Here is an 8,281-nt window from a genome sequence, read left to right on the forward strand (position 1 = left end):
CGTCTGCCTGGCTTCCTTCTTCTTTTAATGGCCCGGTGTGGAAGTTGCGGACGTGATGGAAGTGGTTATCTGCATGTCTTCAGCCCCAGCCCACATCTCTGCCCGACCCTCTCTCCCCCGGCCACCCAGTAGGGCCTGGCCCAGCCCTGCCTGCTTGTGTATCATGGAGAAACTGTTTGCTTTCCTGTGCTGATCAAATAAACAGGCCATGTCCTTTTGGGTGGGGGGTGTTGGGGGTGGAGGTTGGAGGAGCGGTGTTGTTTAGCTCTCTGGGTGAAGATAAGGAATTGTTTGATGGGGTAGAGAGAAACGAGAGCGATTTAGGTCAGCTAATCTGATTTACACAGAGATGGTCTGGCCATTGCAGGGAGCAGTAATTACATAGAGGGATTAGAAACCCCTGCCACCCCACCCCACCCCTTTTCAGAGCTCCCAACCTAAAGAGAGGAGAGAGGGGTGGAGGCTTAAAGGCCTGAGAACTGCTCGAGTATGGTGCTGCAACAACAACAGCTTGAGCAGTTCTCTGTGCAGATTAAAAATGGCTGAGACTGTGTTCAAAACAAAGGGGGCATTTGGCCAAACTAGTATTACTTGGCTTGTTTACATGCATTTACATCTGCTGCTTTTGAGCCCACAATTATCACAATTTGCTTTCCGTGGCCAAACATCACAGCTGCTTCAGCCGGGGAATCCGGCTATCAGCTCAATCATTCCCCAAAACCTGAAAGGAACCTGTTAACAAAGTGCGCACAACATTACATCACATGTTTCGTCACATGCTCGTGGGCCCGATCGCCCTCAATTACTGCTGCCGCCTGTTTTGCATTTCATTTCCTCGTGTGTTTGTGCGATGCGTAATTTGAGGATTGATCACTTTCAGCCCTGACATTGGTTTCGTGTTTAGCTGTTTTTTCCGTCCACGCCGAGCAGATATTCAGAGCCTCTCTCGATGCCATTTGTCTGTGTATTTAAAATGCACAGCTGAATAATTGCGCTGCCAGAGCCATCACTTCATCCACAGGAATGACTTGCACGCTTGGCTGCTGCTTCTAAAGTGTGCTTGGCTAATCCACTCATTGCTTTGTGCATTCAGTGCTGTGAACCATAGGGCACCCGCTTGGATGCCCGTGCATAAATTACTGCCATGGAACATAAAGTGCTGGGAGGATTTTCCTTAACGATCGCCAACGCTTTAAATGCTTCTGCTTCAACAGTCGATACTGCTCAGCCCATTCAATTATTCAGCGGTCCGTCCCTCATTAACAAAATCCTGACCTTGACATGTCTGCCCTATTTCTCTCCCCTGACAGAAACAGCTCTCCAAACGACTCTGTTTGCTCTGATATTGGCTGGGAAATCCATGCATATTGATAAGTTGTTTGCAGTGTAATTGAAAATGTCAGTTATGAGGCCCATGCATACAAAGGTCAGCACCAAGAATAGAAGCTGACAGGCTGCTATTTGGAGAGAATATATAGTAAAGGAATGGCTGGGGGAGAACTAGGATCACAATAGAATATGTTCTGTGTTATAAATTGTTGAAATATGCATCTGACTCCTTGTGGGCTCACAATACGCCAAAAAGACTTGTGGAAAAAAATGTAAAGTTGTTTTAAGCCGGGTAATTACACAACGTAATTCTTCATTTCTTTTGTATTATAGTGTTTCGAGTTGGTTTTTGGTCACTTGATTGGAATTCTAATTTGTTTCCAAAGGTCAAATTGTTCATCATTCATATCTCATGTTCTGTTTAAACAAGATTTATGAATATCAAATTGGTAAGCCATAATCTCTTTAGTAGTGGCAGGTGTCCTGCGGGTGCTGCCTCATCTCAGGGAGGTGTTGTACCTTGTGCATCAGTGATGTGATGTGTCAATCAAAAGCTTTCGTGCTCTGCATCCCAGAGCACCACGGGCTCCATGGTTCGACTGTCCTAATCTGCACCATAGGAGTGGGATCTGGGGTTAAAGTGCTGGCCACAGTTTCTACATAAACAAAGATTTGAACCTCAATCCCCGGGAGGCTCGGCTGGCTGACAGGCCCCCACCCCCGCCAGACGCTGTCCTCCCCACAGGCAGAGCGGCGACTGCCTGCTGGTTCTTTAATCGATTGCTAATGGGTTCAATTCCATCGTCGAGGAGCTGCTTGGAACCTGGCCCTGAGACTGAATGAAGTGGAAATACCATTTGCGGCTTTATGAGCCGTTATACTGCAGTGAGAGACCTCTATTCGGCATGCTTCATAGCACTGCAGAGAGTTTTGCACCACCGCTTGATGGTTTTTCTTATGCCTGCTCCTACTGCTTTCGTCTCAGTGCTTCCCATTTACAGCGTGCCCTAAAGCATTTACATCCACTCAATCTACAACAAAATAGCTTTGCTTTGCTGCTTTTTCACAAGGCTTGATGTCTAGGGTAATTACCATAGTATATTTCTCATATGCACACAGGGGCCCAACACATTCACTCCACCTTTAAGCAATGATATTCATCAGTTTTTATCAGTAGCACCACGGCCCCGTGTAACTCGCAGGGTCTTGGCATCGCCGTGCCTTATCGTCCACAGCGGTGCATGTGCGGTTCAGGAAGTATCGGCAGAGGATAACTCATGAAACTGCAGTTGTTTTATATCGCAGTAGCATGTTTTCACCTTCTGTGGATGTTGCAGGGCGAGTGCTTTTGCCTAACGCTCCCTGATTTACAGATCTGCTCAAGTTTCTGCAGTGCTCTTATGAGCGTGCTCTGGCTGTAATGCAAACCTAAGCAGCCAACACCGTTCTACATTTCATAGCCAGTCCCAGCAGACATGTGCTCTTTGAAGCATTCTGGGCCAGGGATACAAGTCTTGTTTGTTCTGTACTTCTAGAGAGAGAGAAGGAGAGCGGGGAAAAAATGCAAGCTATTTTTTTCTTTCTTTCGCAACAGTAGAGAGTAACATTCTTTGACGTCTCAACAGCAAGCCTTGTATTACAGCACTTGCTGCCAGATGCCTTGATCGAATCACCCATGTCAAACAGGAAGAGAAATAAATGCTTCATTGAACTAGAGCTCAGCTTAGTGATGGTGGGAGTGAGGCAGAGAAAAGGAGGGTCGAGCAGGCTGCTATGTGGGTGTCTGTTGGTGTCAGTTCACATGGGGAGGGTTATTCTCAACCCGCCGTATAAGCACTTTCTTAGATGTGGTGTGAATAATTAGTGTGCCTGGCCTAGATAGTCTCATCAATGGCCATTTAATCTTCTGAAGAATGAGGGGGAAAAAGGAAGCTGTAATCAAGGAAGCCGATGATTTTGGTAAGCGACCTGGTGCCAGCAGTTGCAGCGGGATACAGAGCACATGTTTGTATTTGTTCTTTCAGGCTCATCTTCCAGCGCCAAGTAGAGTATGACAGGATTTACATGCAGGCTCCTAATCTCTGTAAGCGAACCTGTTTCGGGATGTAATTCACATGGTATGTCTTTTGATTCGGATTAGTCTAGGCAATCCTCTTACCAGTGGCTCAGTATAACTTATCACTGACAAGGCCGTCTCGTGGAGCAGTGCAAATCCTCATATCCACCCCTCCCAGACTTCGAAGTCGTAATTCTAATCTGCCCAAATCTGATCTGAGACTTTAACTTCCAAATACCTCTTGAAAGCCAGAGCTCAAACTGAAGTTCATGCGAGGGCTTTGGATTACATAAATTGAGGTTAGGGATTTCCAGCATGGCCTAATGTTTGCACATAGAGCACGACATGGATGTAGGATGTAGTGACATTTTATCATTTTTTTCCCTTTAGTGTTGAATCTTAAATTAAAGGATCATTATCGAAAGTCAGCCCGAAACCCTTTGGTAATTAATACTGAAGCGCTGGCATGAATTTACACAGAGGTAGTTGCATTCTGTTCCCCGAACTATACCGTTTATAGCCATTTTGTTATACGGATCATGTATATTTCAACATAAATAAATAAATGGATGCAAAAAGTTTTCGAAGCATTGCATCGTTTCCTTGACGGCGTGCTTCAATGTGAAAATAACATCAAATATTTAAATGTATGAGTCGCTTTCCTGATCCTTTAAGGTTCTTTGTAATTCAATAAACAGGATTTAAAGTAGAGCAAGCATGCTCCACTTTTTCTGCCTCAGCCGGAAGGCCACAAACGGGTTCTTATTAAACGTTGCAAGATTATGCCTTAATCTCACTGAACACATGTTGGGTGGAATAAAAGCAATTTTATTTCTGAAACACTACTCTACACAGCTCTCTCTCTCTCTCTCTCTAATCTTATCCTAGCTACTGCTACAAAATGAAAAGTCTTGTTAGTGTGCCAAAGCTGCTGTGCGTTTCCAAAGAGGCTCAGAGATCGAGGTACTAATTGGGAGTTGTAACCCATTAACAAAAATGTGGCCAACTTGGACTGCACTTCCAGCCCAAAGACAAACTTGGTTCCCCGTCAGAGAGGATTTGGGTGCCGTGTTCGCTGCTCTTGGTGAGACAGCGGTGTGAAGATGACGATAAGCCAAAGCTTTAAATCCCAGACTCAGCTGTCTTATCTGAAGCTGCTGGGCTGTGTGGCATGCTTTAATGGAGGCGGCTCACTGTCTGAGCTTTAGCTACAATCGCATTAAGATTCCCCTTCACCTCAACTAGGCTTGCTTGTTGTCAGTTTTTGATTGAATCTTGTGAATTAAGGTTTCGTCTCGGTTAAAGTCACCCCGCAGTTTAATTCTCCTGACTTCCTAGCAAGGAACAGTCTCATTTAATCTCTTATCATGTATGAAAATGACAATGATTTTATAACTAATAATACAACAGCGTGCTGAAAAATAATCAAACTTTTAATCTAGTGTAAGATGAAAATTAATTTTTTTTTTTGCCTCTTTGTTAGCTGCAAAGGAGCAAAACCTTAACCACAAGTACAAAGAAATGATCACAAATTCATTCACATGAAATACAATCAAGTTTCAGTTCAAACAAAATGCCAGTGCTTTTAGTGTGTGATAGCAGAAAAAAATGACAAGTAAACAAAAAGCTTTTTAAAATTGATGCCGTGTAGTGGAGTCATTTGAATATTTTTTCATATTTTTCTCACCTGCAAAGTGAACCAGAAAATAACTTCCAGCGTCCAGTGAAAGACATTTAAAAAAGAGCCACTGCCTATTTTGCTTGGAAAATAGAAAATAGGTGGATTTATTGATACAAGTGCAAACATACACGGAAATACAATATATAAGGCATAAACCACGTTTGAAAGTCTGCAACATGGTATGACCTTTGTGATTCTTCTACGTAGTCTGAACTGAATTTCGTTAAGTAGTCTTCAGTGTAGCTTCTTTGGATATTTGCCTTTTGCTCCATTCTCTTTCAAGACGATCCCACACTGCTTTATTAACGTTGAAGTTCTGGTTGTGGGGAGACCAATCCATGACTGGTAGTGTTTTTATATCCAGATGTGCTTTTACAGCATTGTTAATGGGTTAGGATCATTGTTGTTTCCACATGGTATCACAATTTGATGGTACTTTTATGCATTTATGATCCCATCAATTTTGATGATATCACCAATACCACTGGATCCTGCCCCAAAACATCCAGCATCCATTGTGCTTTACAGATGACTCTAGACCAGGGGTCGGCAACCTGCGGCTCTTTTGTCCTTATATTGCGGCTCCGGGTGGTTTGGGAAAATAAATTAGAAGTATTTAGCTGAAGTGTATTTTATTTGTGTTTAGTTCTTTTTTAACTTGTAGTTCTAAATTGGAAGATTATTGTGATTTTGAAATATAAAAATAAAATTATATTTTATTGTTTTTCATCGCTCAAAATAAGCATCACACTCGCGGAAGCCGGCGTACCCGCCGAAACGGCGTGCATTTATCGAGACTTTCAACCCCAGGTAGGGCAATTATGGATCTTCAGATCCACATTATGTCAGCAGTTGTTCTCCACCGTGAACTATGTTAAAAACAAACACCGCTCACGCCTCACAGATGACAGTTTACAGTCCTGCGTAAAGATGAAAGTACAGCCCCGATTTGCAGACGCTGTGCGCAGAGGTTCAGGAGCAGAAGTTCCATTGTAAACATATCACGGCAGACCCGACAATGTTTCCATGAACATGCTTTTCAACATTTCTTTATTGACCACTTTTCACACACGGTTGCTGTACGCATACAGCCGGCTGTAGCTTTTCAGCTCACAGCCCGACAACACAACAGCAGACAGAGCACAGACTTTAAGGCGGCGAGGCGTAATTGAGGGTGCCGCTCAGGTGCGTCCGCCTCCCCTGCAGCGGCGCTGCAGACCACGCCCGCCACACACATTAACCAGGTAAAATACATAATTTGGCAGAATTTTGCAAATATCTATTTTTTTTAGCAGCATAGTGCTTTTTTTCCAATTACTTTTTAAAAGTCAGGTCAAGGCTCCAAAAGCCCAAAGGCGATATAAGGGTGGCGGCTCACAACAGTTTTTGTTTGCTACATGGATCCTTTTAGTTCAGCTTTCCTTTTGTTATATTTCTTTAAGAGTTCAAAATGTGTTAATTACATAAATAAAATGTAATTTTCTCTGTAGCACTTCATGGATTTCATAAGCAACAGACCTTAGTTGCTCTGTGGATTCTTTTAAAAAGCAGTTATAAACCTTTCTGTTCAAACAAGCCTTTTGTTGATCTACGAATTGTATATTCTTTACATTATGTACATTTGATCTTTTACATTGTGTATAATGTCTATTGATTGTATTGTTTATTTTAATCTTTGTGTACAGCGCTTTGTGACTGCCTGTCTGTCTGTCTGCTTAATAAATAAACTTTACTTACTTAAGTTGTTCACACGAAGCATAAAGGTAAAAAAAAAACTATATGCAGTGTTATCTTCCTTGTAGATGTCAAAAAGTATTTGCGGCTCCCAGTGTTTTCTTTTGCGTGGAAACCGGATCCAAATGGCTCTTTGGGTGTTAAAGGTTGCAGACCCCTGCTCTAGACACTCACTGTTGTAGTTCTCTCCTGACCTCCTCCATACCTACTGATGATGATATGAACGAAGATTTCAATTTTGGATTCATGAAATTGTTAAGGCCTGATTTCAGTCCAGCTCTAGTGTCATTCTCCCTGCTTCCTTAAAAATGGCTTCTTAAAAGCACCTTTCCACTGAGACCGTTTCTGATGAGGCTTCAGTGAATAGTAGATGGATCAACTGAAGGGCCGGATGCATCTCTTAGGTCCCGTGTCAGGTCTTTCAGATGCTGTTTTTATTCTGTAGATGGTTTTTAGGCCTTTTTTTGTTCTCCACTTGTACAGTTTCCTCATGGTGTGTAGGACACACTGCACACCATGCTCACGTATGCCTTATAGATGCAGAAATACTATTTTATGCCTGTCAAACTGTGCTACCTTATGTGTTTTTTAAAGGTTCAACAAAAGAAAATACAATTTAATCTCTTTATTAAGTTGTCTGTTATGTATAGACACAACACTGGTTCCTCTCCTGAGTTAGGTGCCTTTGTATGTTTGAATAATTCAAGGATTAAGTAGCTTAAACACATAAAAACATTCCTCTGAAAATGGTCAGTACAAAGAGTGGACTGAAAATGAGTGAAATAGATAAACTTCCTTCAGGAACCCTGGAGGATTATCAAGACCACTTTAAAACAACAGTGAGAGACTCTGGCTGCTTAGAATCAAAATATAAAGGTGGCTTGACACTTTTACACACTACTCTTTGAAGTATGTGGGAATAAAATTTGAACAATTGCAATAAAATAGTTTGCTATAATCAAAAAATTTATTCGTTAGTTATCAAAGTAATAAGAGGACTGGAAAGGATACAACTGGCCAACAGAAAATGAATGAACAACTTTAATAGCTGATAAATGTTATTGATTATAGAAACATCTGAATCACCTATAGGGATTTTTGTGAATATTTGAACTGCTAGACAAACGATTTGATGTTCTGACTTTGCCTTCTTGAAAGTGAAAGTGGAATGGAGGTTACTCAATAGCATCACAATAGATGCTGTGTAAACGTTCTCAGTTGTACAGGGACCAGGTTGAACTGACCTTGATTGTCATAGTTTGAAATTCCTGCTCTGGCAGCACCACTCCGGCATTGTTATTCTCCCCTCTGCTTATTCTGGCTTTCCTCCCCCCCTCCCACCACCTATCCACCCACCAACACGCGCGCACACGTGCACGCAGCACACCCATACCCCCGGTGGGTCCCGCTCTGTTTACTCAGGTGCCTGCTCTCTCAGTGCAGTGATGAACTCCTGTGCAGACTTTAACACTCTGCTGCCT

Source organism: Neolamprologus brichardi, chromosome 7 (genome assembly GCF_056152115.1).
Source record: "Neolamprologus brichardi isolate AB-2024 chromosome 7, ASM5615211v1, whole genome shotgun sequence".
In the NCBI taxonomy this organism is placed as follows: Eukaryota; Metazoa; Chordata; class Actinopteri; order Cichliformes; family Cichlidae; genus Neolamprologus; species Neolamprologus brichardi.